Genomic DNA, 17,940 nt, shown 5'->3' on the forward strand with positions numbered 1-17,940 from the left:
TCAGTTTGAAGGTTTTGCAATTCTGCATCCTAACTGAATTGGATTGTGTTTGTTTTCTTTAACTTTTTCACGTTATGTTTAGCCCATGTTCATTGTACTGAAAAAAATGATGTAAAAATAAAGTTTAAAAAAAGGTACATTTTTTAATTCCAATGAAAATGCGGGGAATGGGAATAAAGTTTAGATCCAACATAACTGCAGGATGAACTCAGAAAATGTTCCAAAGGAGATGTGCTTATTAACCCTTTCTCACATCGATACCATCAAAATTTATATCAGTAGCTGCAACATCAACTTTGAATCCCTGGGTAAGCTCACAAAATCATCTTTCTGAACAGGGCCACCTCTACCATTACGCAGAATGAAGCAGTCAGATGCTGTGAAGCAGAGGAGCAGCAGTGAAGTGTTGGAGGACAGAGCTTTGGGTGTTACACATAGCATCCCCTTTGCCCCCATAAGGAAGCCTGCTGCCCTGCAGTGCAATGCAGGGCACTGTTCCATTGCCAGTCTTGATGTAAGATTCAACTGAACATCTGGTTGGCTTTTGTACATGGAATGGGAATAAAGTCATCATCTCGTCCTTCTCAAGCAGCAAAAAGTCTTGAGCTGGCCCTGTTTTTCCCAAAGACACATCTTGGGTTGGAATATATGACTCAGAAAAGCTGCCTACATTTCAAAAAGCCAAAGCATCAGCAGCCTGAAAATACTAAGAAAAAATAAATAAATAAAAATAGTTACCACAGAGGACACTGAAATAGTTATGTTGACTGATTGGATTATCATGATAGATCCCAACATTAATCCAGGAACATGCCCATAAGATAAATTCAAAATTAGGACCATCTCTAGCAATTAGCCATAGTTGCTAAATAGTAAGTATCTCCATGTTGAGAGGCAGAATACCTCTGAATACCGGATTTAAGGGTAGAGCAAAATGGCCACCCCGATTCACTACCCCATTTGCAGGTGGTGAATTTGATATGGCCATTTTAGGGCAGGTTCAAGATTCACCCCCACCCCACACACACACAATGGCTTCAAGAAGAGAATCTGTCATGGCCAAGAGGGCTTCATACCACCTCCCTTTCCTTTTAAAAGCCACCAGTTCAGCCGGCAGCTTCAGCAGAGCTACAGCAGGAGCAGAGCTCTGGCTAGTGACTTTGGGCTGACAGTCAGAGCTTCACTCTGTCAAAGCCATTAGAAAAGCTATCAGCTTTTAAAAACTAGAAAAGGTAAGATGCCCCACCTCCACAGTAACCCCCCTCCCAAAAGATAATTTGTGCCATCCCTTCTCTCCTTATATTTTGATCCGGACTTCACCCCAGAACTCCTCCCCATCCCAACATTAGGTAAATTCCAAAGCAAAACCAAAGGAGACCAGTCTTACCTTGGGACAAGGAAGGGTTGTTTGCTTCATGCTCAGTTGTGACCTTCACAGAAGCATCTGAACTGAATTGTTGGCAACAGAATGGTGCAGTAGATGGACTTTTGGCTTGATCCAGCAGGGCTGTTCTTATGCTATATGTGACTAGAACAATACCTCTCAACTGCTCAGAGGCACATTTGGCAAGAACGTGAGAGGGGGCCTTCTCAGTGGCTGCTCCCAGACTCTGGAACTCCCTGCCAAGGGAGGCTGGCCAATTCCATTCTTATTGGTGGCTATGGGGTATTTTCTCTCCAGCGCTGCTGCCACCTATGTGCTCCTTCACTGGCCAATCCCACCTATGGGGTTTCTTATTTTTAGCCAGTGCTTATGTTTTAGGGCCTAAGGAACTCTCTACCACTACCACTTCCACAAGCTGACACTTTTCCACTGCAACCAATTCTCTTAGAATACTTTAAAACCTTGGTAGCTTGGTATAAGAGGCTTAGGCGTGAGATGGGCACCAACACTACAGATGAAAGACCAGATGAACTGTTTAAAACAGTTGGTTTATTAAAGGGTGATTCTGTACCATAAGGGAACACTAATATTTGCCTTGGGGGTTTTCAAAGACTGCTTGCTGACACTTCTTAAGGACTCAAGAGACACTGTTACTAATACAAGCTTCTTAATGTGTTCTTTTACCTCAGGCCAAATTCCCTAACCCTCCACCCAGCCAAGGTCCAACTCTTGGGTACAGTCTTCCTCTGACTCCCAAAGCACCTTCTGTTGTATTTCTGGCTGCTTGGACCGTTTATCTACACTTTAATGCCTGCTTGTGTAACCCTCTGGCAGATCTTAGGGCAGTCTCCTGGCATAACACAGCCACCTGCTCCCTATTCTTGATCTACTGATCTTCACCAGCCATGTATGGTTATCCCACAGAGAAGGAATAGCTTAATATTCAGGCCTTAGCTATTCACTTTCTCACCTTTCTCCTAGTCCTTCTATAACACCACCCACCAGCCCACAGACTCTCTCCCTAATAGGCAAGTCCTCGACTCATTTCCCAACCACTCTTTTCCACCGAGCTAGAATCCCCGGACAATCAAAATTGAATTTACCGGATCCAGGCCCCATCTATAAATATTCAAAGCAATCGTCTTTCTCTCCCCCTTCAGAACGTCACCAAGCAGCTACTACTAAAAAAGGCCTTCAACACAGTACCAACGCTAGGCCTCAGGCCTACACAGATTCATTTTAGTTTCTCAGAGGCCACACAGAGTATTTACAGAATGACCACAGTTGCATACGCGGCATTTCTTCACAGTGGCCATCACTACCTCTTGTGGTAGCAGATTCCATAGTTTAACTATGCACTGTGTGAAGAAGTAATTCCTTTTATGTGTCCTGAATCTCCCACCAGTCAGCTTCATGGGATGGCTCCTCTGTCCTTGGGTTATGAAAGAGGACTTGAAGTACAGTTGGCCTTGTTGTGATAACAAACTGCTCGGCATTTAGTTGGTAGAAATTGTTTGTTTTCTAAACAATTATGTTTGTAATTAAGGGGAATATGTCATGAAAATGTGTATTTTTATAGAGGTGCTTTGGCAATTTAAGGAATTTTTGTTATCAAATGAACAGGAACATTTTGACTTGGCAAAAACTCACTGAGAGCTTGACAAAAAGATTTTTCCCAAGGACTTAGAACCACATTACACACTGACTTGAAAAAGACTTTATGTAGTCAAATAGGGCTGGTGTGAGACCCACGGTGATATATTAGCTGTTTTGCTTAAAGTTTGGCTAAATCTAGAACAAGAGCAATTAGACAGAATGTAAAAACCGAATGAGATTATGGATTTAATCTTCACATAAATTAATGAAAAAGTTACATTCATAAGTTAGGTAATATATGAGTAATTATAACATTGTGTTCCTATCTGAAATATATGCTGAATATCCAAACTGCAGATAATTCACTTTTAAAAGGTGAACTCCTATAGTTTGTTAATTTTGGCAACCACTGCCTGATTAAATTAGTTTTAATATCACATAGCTGAGGTAGGCCACTGGGGAAATTATTGGCACCAAAGCCCTGTTACTGTCAAATGATAAAGAACATACTTTCTGACACAACTTATTATGTTCTCTTGGTTTCCTTTGAGTATGTTATGCATCAACAATCTGAGCCATTTTTCTTGGAGCTAATTCCCTGCTAATCATGGACACTGAAACAGCTCTGTGAAGTATCTGCACTCTACATGAGATTAGAAATTTTACAAATTACTTTTAGGGAGGATTGACTTTTTTATTTCTAAGAGAGTAATTATTATTTTAGCTCAGTGAAGGAGAAGGGGAAAAAAACTACCCTTGAGGAGAAACCTTGCAGAACTATTTGCTAAAAATTAATTCTTGGTCAGGAAATCACATGGCATTTAGCAGAGCCGGCATCAAATGTAGGCATGGTTGGGCACCTACCAAGGGCCCACACCCCTCGAGGGGGGCCTTGACGAGAGCCCCCTGGATTTGCTCCTCTTCTTCACCATTGTAACCTGCTTGTTCAATCGTCTGTCACTCTGACCCAGACAACAGTGGTTGTGAGGAGGACCATTAGATGCCACTGCCTACTTGCTCATTGGCTCTCTGCCTGTCAAGCAAGCAAGTGATAGCAATGATGAGAAAGAGGATGAGCAGCAATAGTAGCTGGTGACAATGGTGGTGAGACGGTAGACACGATAGATAGATGGATGAAAGATATATTCTAAGTCTAGTTGTAGGCATGCACTCAGCTTGCTCTTGGGGTTTGTGGAACCTTGAACCTGGGTATTTTTGAGAGCATGGCAGGATCTCCTCACTAAGCCACCACATCCTTTTGCAACCAGTGTGCTTCCTGGGCCAAGAGAGCCTCAAAAAATCTTGCTCCATCCTATTCTGTGTGTCTGCTTGTAGTTCAGCATTACCTCCTTTCCTGTCTGCAGCCTCAAGCTGTGCAAGAATATTCCTTGGCTTCAGATCTTCTATGTTGTATTAGCCCTTGCTTGTTTCAGGGCCACACTGGTCTCTCATTTTTTTTCTTTCCCCAACCCAGATTCCTCTCCAGTTTCATATGCTTCCTTCTCCTGTGAGTCCCTGTTTCTGGGCTTTATGAAGATCTATGGTGTAAACAAACAAACAAAATCAGCCTTTATGGAAAGATCAGAAAGTATGGTATACAGCTATTTTTTTAGTTCTATTTCCTAAGTTACATCGCCTGAATCTAGGTATGCCAATAGGCTATTGGTTGAACATTTCGAGCTAAACTGGGTGCAGAATCCAGCAAGCTGGCTGCAACTAGGATTGTAAGGAACAAAATGTGAACAGGGCCCCTAGGTGGAGCTTCTTGAAAGTGGTTTCAGTCTTCATCATCAGACGGTGCAATCCTATGCACGCCTACTCAGAAATAAGTGCCATTGAATTCAGAGGGGCTTATTCCCAGGTAAGTGGCTATAGAGTTGCATCATTAATATTTTAGGACCCTAAGGCTTCAATTCTATGCACACATAACTGGGAGTAAGTCCCATTGAACACATGGGAACTTACTTCTAAGTAAATATGCTTAGGATTGCACTGTAATTTACTTTCACATTATTGATTTATATAGTATGATCTATGTAAATTACATTTTACGAAGAATGAAATGACAGGCCTCTAGCCCAAGGCACTGACCATCTAAAAATAGGCACGAGGGAAACAACAGAGGAAGTGGAAGGAAACTTAGGCAAACGTAAATAGGGGAAGGATATGCAATCCTTTCAGTTGCATATACTTAGCCTCAGTTACAGTGGGGTATTGGTTCTAGGGAGTTGTCCAAAAAAAAAAAATTCACCTAAGGCAGTGGAACTCCTTTAGAGTTCTGAGTGGTTCTGACTGAAACCCAGAGCGGATTGACCTCCCCACTGACATCAGAGCCACCAGCCTCCACTGACGTAATGAAGCAAAAAGACACGCATGACTATAGAAATGCATAGCTATATGGAAAGACATTGAGAGGACTAGTAACATCAACAGTCAAATACAAATGAGACCTGCAATAAAATGTTGCTGTGTAGAGTGCTCCTGTTCAGGGCACCAGCCAGCAGTCATGACCTTTTCCAAGGTATTCCATCCCATTCCCTCCTCCCCTTGTTTTTTCCCAAGCAGGCATTCAGCATCCCATGCTTACTGAACATGTTCAGTCCACACCCAGCTGTTTTGGAGGGTCCCCCCCCACACACACACACACCCCTGTAGCATTTTTTTCCAATTCCTTATTTTCTATTTTTGCAAACCTTAGGGTTTCCATAAGCCTGGTCATACTTCACTCTTGTGCATGGATGGTGCTGTTTTGGCTACATCAGGATTCATATGCAGATAATGAGTTTGCTATTAGTATATAAGATTTCTGATCATCAAACAATGCCACTTAAGCCATCTTAGTCCCTAAAAAAACAGGCAGGAAACCAAAATGGAAAAGATCTGAAAACCGTTGGTTATTGAGTTATACTTGAAAGTACCTTGCGAACTTGCCCTCTATTACCTCTATTTCGTAACTGTATTATGCTAATTCTTCAGCATTTAAAATTGCATGGAAAGCCTCCATGGATACAGGAGGCTGTCCTCTTCAGAAAGTCACCCTCGAGTAGAGGGTGGCAGAAATGCATAGGGCAGGGGGCTCCCACTCCTCATACATTTACTCTGCTCAGATGCAGAACGCCTGAATAGAGCTGTAGTTTATGCAGTGATCCTAGGTTATTGCCTGGGTAAGGAAAGGTGTAATGTTCTCTAAAGAACCACAGGAACAGCACAGAGGGGGAAAAGATGTAGTGGGAAAGAGCAAAGGCTTCAGAATAATAGCTCCTACCTTATGCTACTCCAAGTATTTTGTTAGATATATAGCCAGATTTCTCTTTCATATATCTATTTCAAATATAGACCACATCCCTGCCCTGTCCCTGATACAAACAACAAAATCAATTACCTATTTCAGTAAATGCGAATGAAAGGACCAAAACAGATGGGACATTATCCATGCAGCTTGTAATTGCATGCATTTTTTTTAAAGTAAAGAGTGTGGGGAGGAAAATCCAGACAGGGACTGTGGCATGGGAAGAGGGGCCTTAACCTTATCATCATCATCATCATCTATATTTCTATACCACCCGATAGCAGAAGCTTTCTGGGCCGTTTACAAACATTAAAAACATAAAAAATACAATATACAGAGATTAAAAACCATTTACATAAAAACACATGAACAGACAATATACAGAAAAGAAACATATATCTAAAACAACTTCAAACAAACAATCTCAAAAGCAAAAAACCATAACCATAAGACATTATTATTATTATTATTATTAATTCATAATAATATTTATTACCCTTTTGGTCTACTGTGATCTGGATCCAGATTGTCGTCATCCCATCCCATCCTGCCCCCAACGTGCTGTGCAGTTTGAATCAGGTGGAAACTCCTTTTGTCACCATGGCAGCCACAGGGTGAGAGGAATCTGGATTGGGACCATGGTGCAGCAAGCATTAAAGCCGCTTCCCCCGTGCCATGGTACTAATGCAGATTGGGAAGGCCACAGCTGCTATTTACTTAAAAACTTTCCTGTAATTTCTAACTGCCTGAATAACATCACATCTGTTTTAGCCCAAAGATAGCCATTTTCCGAACCAACTAAAAGTGTGGTGGTGAACTAGCACTGTTACATTTTATGAAAGGAGAACAACTTTTTCTTATTTTGCACAACTATTTTAAACCACAAATGTGGGGGGATTTGAAACAAACGATCTAGCAAAAAAGATATGTGACTCTGAGCGGGCATGTGTAAGACAATTGTTCTCTCTAAGGGCTCGGTTCTGCTGTCTTTGTTGGCACAGACATAACATAATTAACTGCCAAAATAATTGGCATTAATATATGTGCTGCTTGAAGAGAGAGAAAAAATCAATGCAGGTTTTGTCATATAAAAATGAAGTAACCTGCATTAGATCTTTCAGTTAGCCACTTCTATATGACAAATTATTCCTTATGTGGATATTCATTATACTTGATTCAAAACATGTCAGTTAAAAAATATTTGGAAGGGACAAAAATCCATTCACACACCCCAACATTGCTTAGCATTCCATTGTATTTCTTTAGTTTATTGAAATACCTAACATGTAGAAGTTGAATATTTCTTATCTATTGCATAAACAAACATTAATTCTCACAGACAGAAGTAATATGCCCCTTTGCTTTTCTTTCAGATAGCTTTCTTGAAGATGAAGTCTACAAAAACAAAAACCCCTACTTTAAAATCAGGCTTATAGATCCACACAAATCTAGAGATCTCAGGCAGAAAGTTTATGAAGAATTAACACTGGGAAATGTTTCCTGAAGTCCCATCCATTTCTGTTGCTAGCCTTTCTTTGATTTATTTATGGCAATAATTTTATCTTTATCAGGTTAACCGCTACATAACCTCCTAAAACAGCTCCTAAGTCTGCAGCCTTTTGGAGCGCTATATAAAGATGCAATGGATGTATATTATCATTTTCTTGAGAAGCTCCTTGAAAGTACTTCCATGTACTAGATCAACACAGGCATAGATAGGAAAACAGTTCTACGTCCACCGAAGAAAAGAAAATTCAGCCAGCCAGCACCTTAGGCACAATCCTATCGGAATAGGCGGCCACCTCCGAACTCAGAGGCGACCGCCTATCCAATGCAGCAGGGCAGGAGCAGCACGGAGGGGATCTTCCCCTTCGCACTTCAGCCGCCCTGCATTCGCAGCTAGACAGCCAATTTCAGCTGCCTACCTGCGGGACGTCAGAGCGGGGTGGGGCGGGCACCAGATGACACATAGGAAGTGTCAGACAGGCACGTCCACCCGCCTCGGCCCACACCCAGGAATGCCCCATTTTCGCTGCTTCAGGTTCCTCTTACGAGCGTGAAGTACAAGGCCGATCTGCAGTGCCTACGAGGCAGCACGGGAGGGGTGGAGGTTGGTTCTCAGGGAACCAACCAATCCTATGGCCGTCTAGCCACTGACTAGCGGCCATAGGATTGTGCCTTTAGTCATTCACATGATGGCAAGAAGCTAATTAATTAAATTTTTAAAAGAAGAGACAGGCTATGAATTCTCGCTTAATTTAATCTGGCATCCATCTTACCGACATGCCAAAGTGTACAGAGGAAAAAAGAGGGCAAAGATTGCAGACAGAATAGTCTGTCAAAGGGTTTCATTTTTGATGTCAGATGTTGAACTCAAGCCACATAAAGAAATTGATTTAGCTTCCATGGAAAAGTCAAGTAGATGAGGCTTAATTCAGTTCAATTCTTACAAGAAATGCCACCACTGAGTTCAGTGGACTAAAACAGGAATTCATCACAGAGACGGGAAAACGCGAATTGCCTTTCATCATCCCTGGCAGAGTATAGCTTAATCACAGACTTTTCCCCCAGCCCCATTAACAAAAAAAACCCTGACCAGCAAGGAGTTAAGTGCCATTTACAGCACTGGAGAGTAGGGGTGTCAAGATTGCAGCGGGGAGGGAAGAGGTGAACCTCTCCTTCCTACACACTGCAGTTCTAATAAAAGGGGGGAGGGGGGGACACGCACGTTCTCTTTTTTTTAATCCCTGATGTCACTGCAAGGGATGCATTTAACATACGGTGTACTTATGCTCTAAATATCTGTGTTTGCACTGCAGTGCTTTCAGTGGAATGCACACCTGGATGTACATCCCATCTGAGTGTGGATGCTGTCTATCTATGATTAACTTTCAAGGGAATATGCATTTAGATGTGCAGCCAGGTGTGCATTTCACTGGAAGTTCATTGCAGTTAGCATCCACATTTGAGTGTGAATCATCTATCTCCATTGCATTTCTCCACTGAAAGCAATGCAGTCCAGAGAGACCACCTCCACTCAGACATGCATTTGGACAAACGTCCCATTTACTCTGGACCTGATTTTAGGAGAGGGCCAAGTTGGACTCGAACAACATACGCCTAACAACATTAATCATCTGAAACTACTTCCCATATTCTTGTGGTCCTTTAAGCCACCAGGAGGTATTTATCCTTGCGGCTTAAAGGATCAGCACCTGCCTGACCATCTTTCTTCTTACCTGGCAACTCCACAGAGCCAGAGGGCAAGAGCATGCAGACAGCATCTGTGCACAGGGAGCTTAGGATACAGCAGCCATGGCAGTGTGGCACCTCCCCAGAAAACCTGTGACACCAACGAACATGATTGGCGTTGCGCTAGAGGTTGCTTATGCTACCACAGCGTAATTTGCATTAGTAGAAGTGTTGCATCAGATACCCCCTTTCTGTCCTTTAAACTGAAGGGGCAATCTGCAAAAGGGAAAACGCTGAATTAGGCTCAGGGAACACATGCCTCTTTGGGCCTCGGGCAAACAAACGGCAGGTCAGATGTTTATGTTTGGTCTAGCTCCAGGATGGGCAACTTGTGGTCCTCCAGAAATTTTGGCCTACAACTCCCATGATCTCTCACCATTGTCTATGCTGGCTAGGACTGATGAAAGTTGTGGCCTTCCAGATGTTTCAGCCTACAAATTGTCCTTCGTTGGTCTAACTGCTGGTGTAAGGCTGCAAGCTCTTACCTGCATGCTGCTCTCCTCACTGGCAGCTTGAGGACAGCACACAAGAACAAGTCCTTTGTCCCCATGGCCATTTCATGGGAGCTGTGAGTTATGTCAAATTAGTTTCCTTCATACTTTGGGAGAACCCCCACCCCAGGTACATGAGAAATGTTTTCTGGTCTGTCTTCCACCCCTCCCTCTGACTTCCTGTCTAGCCCACAGCCATGCAGGACACCCTGTGAAGAAAAGGAGATTTGAAAACCTGCATAAAGCCTCTGAATTATAAAAGTTGCAAGTGTAAGAGAGTGTGTTTCTTTTGTTATTGCAAAGAGTGACCCAGTTCACACAGGCACTGCTACCCGCCGTGGCTTCTTTAAGCCACAATGAGCTGCTGTGTGTGCCAGGCAGTATTTGAATATTCAAGCAGCAGCTTGTCATGTTGACCAAACCCGGACAGTGGGGGTTGTGCAAGGATTAAACAACTCTCACATAACCCTAGAACAGGCCATGGGTTACACAAGGGTTGTTTGACCCTTGCACAACCCCCACCGCCTGGGGTCAGATGATGCAAGTTGTGGCTTGAATATTCAAAACGGCCGTCCGCATGCACTGCACCCCATCATGGCTTAAATATGCCAGAGTGAGCTGTCTGATCGTGCAAACTGGCCCATTCTGTTGTTTGTGTTGGTAAGAAAGAGGCAGACACCATTCTTAATTTAAACTAGGACACAAATTTATTAAGCGACTTTATATTAAGTGGCATACAGGTATTAGTAACAAATAATATTTACAAGCATTATTAAATCAGCAAATACAGGGGGCGGGGGACAGGTTGTAATTACTCTTGTTTGCCGAGGGGGCTGGCCTGGTTGTCTGCCCATGCTACTTTTGGCTTCTGAGTCAGTTCAAGCCTGAGCCTTCTGCTATGATGAAGTCTTTTGTTTTGTATTACAAGAAGGCTACATATGGTTCCCAGTTGCAGAAGTTGCCAGACTCTGCTAGGAGGTCACCACTCTACTCATGTCTCTCATTACTGGCATGATGAGCTTCACCTTCTATTAGCCTTTACTACCACCCGGCACCCATCCAGCTCTTTTCTACTTGCCAAGTTGTGACAGAGACAAGCTACAAAAGTATACACATGCACACCAGTGGTGAGACCCTAAGGCAAGGCATAAGAAAAGCCCACCCTCAGCCAATCTGAAGGACACGGGGAAAAAATCCTTCCCAGACCCCAACTGGGAGACCAGCTAACACTTAGGATAAACTTGAACCTGAGCATGGGTGAGTTGTGCTGCCTGTCATGGCTAACTTAGGCCAAGCCATGTGTGGTGAGGACTTGGCAAAGACTCATTCCCAAAAGTCATAACACACTGAAATCCTGTGTTTCACGAGATTTGGGCCACCCTAACTCTCACACTGCCCAATGCAAGACTTCTTCCTTCAATTCCTGGGAAGCCTCACTGAGGATTGCTGCTGGCAGCAGCTAAACGTCTGTGGAAAGGTGTATCTGTGCCACCTCCTGCCCATCAACAACCTCCTCCTGCAGGCACAATGGTCCAGCAGGGACCCTTTAACCGAATCTCTGCAATTTTCTCAACACAATCATTCATTCACTTTGTCACCTTCAAAAAGGGCTGGTCCTAAATTGTTAACACAGCTTTCTTCTGGATTCAAAATAGTCTTTAAATCATTTCATGCCTTTATTTCCCCAAAGGGTTAAAAAAAAAAAAAAAAAAAAAAAAGCTCATCTGATATTCAGTTATTTGGATTTCCTGATTCACATAATTACTTTGTTTTTCTCTTCTGATACCTCCTTAATTTTATATATTCGAGAGGTTTGCTCCAAGGTTCAGAGGTTTAATTATGTTGTAATAAGAAACTGCATTTTCAATTTTCCCCTTGAACAGTTAGTCATACAGAGTGAAAGGTTGTTGGAAAGCAATTCTCAAGAAGAATTGATCAGCACAATTAAAGTCCTATATATTGAATAGAGACCTTGGAAGGCAACTCGCACACCTATTGTGGCATGGCAGCAATGTCATAAAGCCATTAAGGATGTGGTAACACAAATGCTCTAATTTGTGTAAAGGTGGCAGCTCACTGCTTTGCAGACAGATAAACCCATATTCCAAATTCATACAGGTTCTCATATACGTAGGGTTGGATCCAGATCTAGGCATGTGCAACTGGGCTGGCAGAAGCGGACTTCTCTGCTCCCTCCTCCCTATGGCAGGCCCTCCAGGCCCCTGAAAATGCTACACAGAGGTAGGTTGTGGGGCTGGGGGGAGGCAGGGTCCCCAAAAAGCGGGCAGCACCCCTTCTGCTCCCCCCCCCAACACCTGGCAAGCTCCAGGCCTACCTGGGATCTGGATATGCTTGTCAGGCTTGGCGCTGAGATTTGTGGCAGGGCTGCAGTTGCGGTGCAAGGGAGGTTCCTGCAAGGTAGCTCAGGATCAAAAGGGCCATAGGCAGGCAAATGGTCCCAGGCAAGTTGGAATGTATGAAACCTACTTACCCGTCCACTGAAGGGGTCTGCGGGGGGAGGGGGGGGGAGGCGATCCATCTCTCCCCACAGAATCCTCCCTGGCTGGCTCCGCTCCGCAGCAAGTCCACAGAGCTGCCGGCCGGGCCCATCTGCAGCCAGACTTCTGGCCGCTGCCACTCAAATGGAGTCCAGCGTAGCGGACGCCATTTGCGTCCCTGATCTTGGCCGTGATAGGCTACGTAAATGCTTACGTAGCCTATCATGGCCAAGGGCAGGGACGCAAATGGCATCCACTATGCCGGACACCATTCACGTCCACAGCCCGGCTGCGGAACAAAGACAATGGACCTAGACCGGCCACCACCAGGTGGGGTTCATCCCGACCGTGCTTCGCGGGGTGGCGGGGGGGAGCAGTCTGTTCCGCCGCGGACTCCGGGGGGCCAGATTCTAAAGAATTCTAAAGATTCTAGATTCTAAAGAATCCGGCCTCACTGGAGTCTGTGGCGGATTTCTCCTCCATCCAAAGTTGGAAGTCAGGCAAACAAGGACTGAGGGCCAGAAGCTGGAATGTCATCCATGATGACAAGGATGGGACAAGGGAAAGCAGTCTGCTGTTAGTCTGCAAGAGGCGTTGCTCAGTCTGGGATACAAAGTATGCCAGCTCCGGGTTTGCTGAGGCTTGCCTGGTGCTGGAGTGGGGAGAGGCATGTCAGTGCAGTAGAGCAGAGCTGTCGATCACACTTTCATAGTTCTGGAGAATTAAAGAACACACTGTATCACAACTGTCAGGGTGGAAACTGAGCCCATAGAGCCCCAGAGCAGGTCTGATTCTGAGGAGGAACCGCAATCCGTGGGAGAGGAGCTCACTCATCTCTCACAAGCACGGCAGCTGGCAGAGAATCCTCCCGCCAGCATTCCTGGGAGAGATAGTGACCCTGGCAGTGAGAGAGCGTTGGAGGGGGGCTTGCTGAACGCTTGGCACAGATGCCGGGAGCGATGACAGATGGAGGGCACCGAAAGGAGGTGCTCCATTCGTTTGGTGCTAAAACGACGGTCGTGTCCCGAGGACCCAAGGGAAAGAGGGAGGATTTCTCCATAGCCCATAAGTTCAGAGTCTTCCCGCAGTTCTCCTTCAAACGGGGATCAACTGCCTTACCTGGAGCTTAGGCTACTCTGCTATCTATCCCCAGTGCAGTTCCTTGCTTAGTCGCTAGTGATTAGTATCTTTAAGAGTCATAAAGGAATAAAGCCTTGGAAAGAATCCTTGTCGTCTTTCTCCTGAGTTGGCAATTGGAGGGGACTGCAAGAGGCAGCTAGGGCGCTCCTGACAACAACACTCATCAATCAAAAACACTCCTTTCAAAAGATTTCTGAAGTCATGCTTCAAGCAAGGAAAGGCTGGGAAATCACTGTGGCACCACCGTGACAAAAATAGGGATGGGGGAGAATTTCTCCCCGAAACTTCGGGGGGCCGAGTGCCAACGTATTCGGCCCCCTGAAGTAGTTTCGGGGAGAAATTCTCCGCACCCCCCCGCCACCCCCCCGGGATGGGACTACCTTTCCTGAATGTCCCTCCCGGCGGCGGGTCCCGGCGGTGGTTCAGCAGGTCTTCGACAAGGGCAGAGGCGGCAGCCGGTCTTTTGACCGGCTGCCGCTGCTGCCATTCCAATAAAAGTAAAAAAAAAAAAAACCAACGCCCCCGTGATAGGCTACGTGACAATTAACGTAGCCTATTACGGCTAGATTTGCAAAGTCAGCCGTGATAGGCTACATAAATCGTCACGTAGCCTATCACGGGTGACTTTAAAAAAAAACAAACACGCATACGGCTAATGGCGGCCCCCATAGGGAGCCGCCATTCGCGTTCCTTATTTGGTCGCTGTAATCTACGTAAAGATTTACGTAGACTACAGCGACCAAATAAGGAACGCGAATGGCGGCTCCCTATGGGAGCCGCCATTAGCCGTACGCGTTTTTTTTTAAAGTCACCCGTGATAGGCTACGTGACGGCTTTGCAGATCTAGCCGTGATAGGCTACGTTAATCATCACGTAGCCTATCACGGGGGCGTTTTTTTGTTTTGTTTTTACTTTTTATTTCGCGGCCGGGCGAGGCAAGGCGCCTCCTCCCTGGCCTGAATTTCGGCCAGGCGAGGAGGGAAGCCTCCCCCCCGGCCTGAACTTCGGGGGGAGCAGCGAAGCGCCTCCCCCCCACCGCGAAGCAAGCTGCGAGACCAGGTAAGTGGCTTTCGTGCACCCCTACAAAAAAATAAGCTAGAAATGTTTTGTTTTCCAATGGTAGCGTCTCAAATCTTGGCAGGATTCATGCAAAAGCATTTTGGCTGACAAACCTATATTGGTTAATAGTATTAAATAATAGATGCATTTGGAAAATCATGTTGTCCTTACAGTAAATTTGCAAAATAAAATATTAATCAAGTAAATGTTTCATTGTGATTTAGCTCTGAGAATTTTAAGATATATCAAATATCCATGAAAAGTGAATACATTATAAGAGTTTTTATAAACTGATTTTTTTAAGCACACAGATTACCACAGTTTTTAGATATCATTTGAAAAAGGATAATAATGATTGAGAAACATGAAATTTAAGGCAAACTGAAACCAAGTGACCAAGGATGGATCAACAGTTTAAACCTTGCACACAGAGAACTTTCACACAGCTATTTTTATTGGAAAATAAAACATTTTTGTAGCAAGCGAAGGCCTACACAGTCTTACACAATCTATACAGCATATGCTGAAAAGCAAATATCGGTGTATGATATAGCTGACCTTGTAAGGAGTAAGAAAGCAGTCTTTGAGCACAAATGTATATATTTGGCTGGATAAAATCACTTTCTCCTTCCCCACAGCCTTATTATCCTATTTTCTACTATTGGATACTTTAATTTAAAATATTACTAGGAACCTGATACCAAATGTTTTCCCAACTATTTGAAAATAATATGTGCAATTATTATTTACCCCCCTTCTTACATTGGCTTTCCTGCCTCTTTGGTCCACATGAGCTTTCCTAAACTAGCATTTTTCTTTCATGAAAGTTGCACTGATTGTCAACATTCTGAGACTGATCATTCAACTTCAAGCAATTGAAGTGTTTACAAACTTTCTACCATATCCCAGCAGTTGAGCTTGCACCCTCCCGGCAGAGATGGTGCAGCTAAGCTACTATGAAGTCATGGAGTATTAATGAACAGTGATGTGTGTGTGTGTGTTTTTCTTGGTGGTGTCCTACTTATGGGGGAGAGATAAAAGTTGGAGGAGGACCTTATGGAGAAACAGAAGCAGTCCAGGGTCAAGCCAGCAGGGTTCACAGCACCTAGCAAGGATGAGCACAAATGCAAAGTCAGAACAATCCAAGATCTAGACCACCAAGGTTCAAGCAGAGTACAGCACCAGGCAAGGAAGAGCCCAAATGTGAGCCTAGTCACTGGGCAAGCTAGGATCTACTCACAGGAAATCTGGCAAAGGAAGGACTAGGTAATCGGAGGCAAGGGGATCAGGGACTGGAGCTGGTGTAAAAACACTGTTCCAGCAGCTGTCCAAACTGAGAACTGAGGTTTATAAGCTGAAGTTTTCAGAGGCCCACCCAGGTGTCAGCTGTAGAACAGAGTATTCTGGAAGAAATCCTTGTGAGAGGGCCCTGCTCACAAGAAGCCTTCCTGTACAGCCAGGCACTGCTCACAGTGATTGTTTTAGCCTGCCTCTTGAGACATCACCACTGTCACAGGCTGGAGTGATCTCTCAGCCTCCATCTCAAACCCCCTCCGCTCCTTTTGGGGGGGTGGCCCCATGGCCATCTCCCCTGAGCACTCTGGCTCCTCCTGGTCTGCCTCTTGGTCTCCTGGCATGGGCTGCTCCTCAGTTCAGTTTGTCTCCAGAAGCTCTCTAGCAGAGGCATGACAGGAGGGTTATCAGAAGTGATTGGAAATTACCCAATCATACATGTACCTGTATTCATGGAAGGGGGTACCATGCCTAAGAAAAAAAGCAGAAAGCCCCAACCGGCATATTAGATATGAATGATGTACAAATCCACTCTCATATGATCACCTTTTGAGCTTATTTTCCTTCACCAACTCAATCTACGAAAGACAATTTGCATCCCTAGCTGGATTAGGTCGTACATGTATTAAAGGATGTTGCCTGGAATAGAAAGCCCTGCATCCAGCACTAGGGACAATATAACCTATATTTATTGAGTCCAAAAACAAATCCTGTAACGTATGATGAATGCAATAAGCTTAAAAAAAAAAAAAACACCCTACCCCACACAGATGATGGGCGCCGTTGGAGCTAACTGTGCTGAACATCTGTGCATGACAAATGTGAAATACTGTACTTGCAATTTTGCCCCGGATCTTTTAAGACCCTAGCAAGGCCCCTGCTGAACGGTATTCCCCCACTGCAGCAGTTGCCTTATGCCATCTGTGATGCCTTTTGGAATTAAGTGTGGAAATGAGGAAGCAATCATTTTAGCTAAAGCACACGTCCCGTCCTTTTAAAATATCTGTATTGGTTAGAGATGTTGGAGAATTCCGCCACGGACTCCAATCCATGGTGGAACGGAGCAATCCCCCCCCCCCCCCGCCACCCCGCGGAATCCCTCCGGGACGGAGCCTACCAGGCTCCAGCAGCGGCGGCGGCTCCAGATCATCTTCCGGCCATGCAAAACAAAACCCAAACCCACAAATAATAAAACATGCATAGCACTGAGCTGAAAGGGTAGTCAATTCATTAGACAGAATTGGGTAGGCACTGTATTGAGCCTGCAGCACCATGCTCACAACTCAGGACTTATTTCTGAGTAAACATGCAGAACATCAAGGTGCAAACCTCCCTGCAAAAGTAACTCGTGCTGGAATTCTATGCACACTTTCCTGGGGGGAAGCCTCATTAAACATCATGGGACTTCTCAGTAGGCATACATAGGATTGCATAAATTAGCAATATTTATCTCCCCTCCACTTAAAAAACAAACCAAAAACTCCTATTTTTATTAAAGCTTTCTGTTCAGAGGCACAAAGGAAGCTGCCTTGTACTGAGTCAGACCCTGGGTCCATCTAGCGCAGTATTATTGACAGTGACTGGCAGCAGCAGCTCTCCAAAGTTTCAGGCAGGATTCTTTCGTAGCCCTACCTGGAGATGCTGGGGATTGAAACTCGGACCTTCTGCATGCCAAGCATGTGCTCTACCACTGAGCTACAGTCCTTCCTGTTGCTGGGTAATGGCAAGTGACAAACAAAACAGCCCCAGTTTTGTTTCTCTGCAACCATGTGAACCCACTTTTCTCAAAGGCTTGAGTGAGGAGAAGGAGAAAAACCAACCCTCTTGTCTGTTTGTATAAAGTCAAATACAGTTCAGAACTTCTCTTGCCCACCGAAGAGAATTCTCTTTAAGAATTCCCCAAGATATGCTCTGGGTGGAATAAAGAAGAGGGAGAAA

The sequence above is a fragment of the Heloderma suspectum genome, chromosome 5, assembly GCF_057233095.1.
Source record: "Heloderma suspectum isolate Gila_16-S chromosome 5, 16-S_ref, whole genome shotgun sequence".
Taxonomy (NCBI): Eukaryota; Metazoa; Chordata; class Lepidosauria; order Squamata; family Helodermatidae; genus Heloderma; species Heloderma suspectum.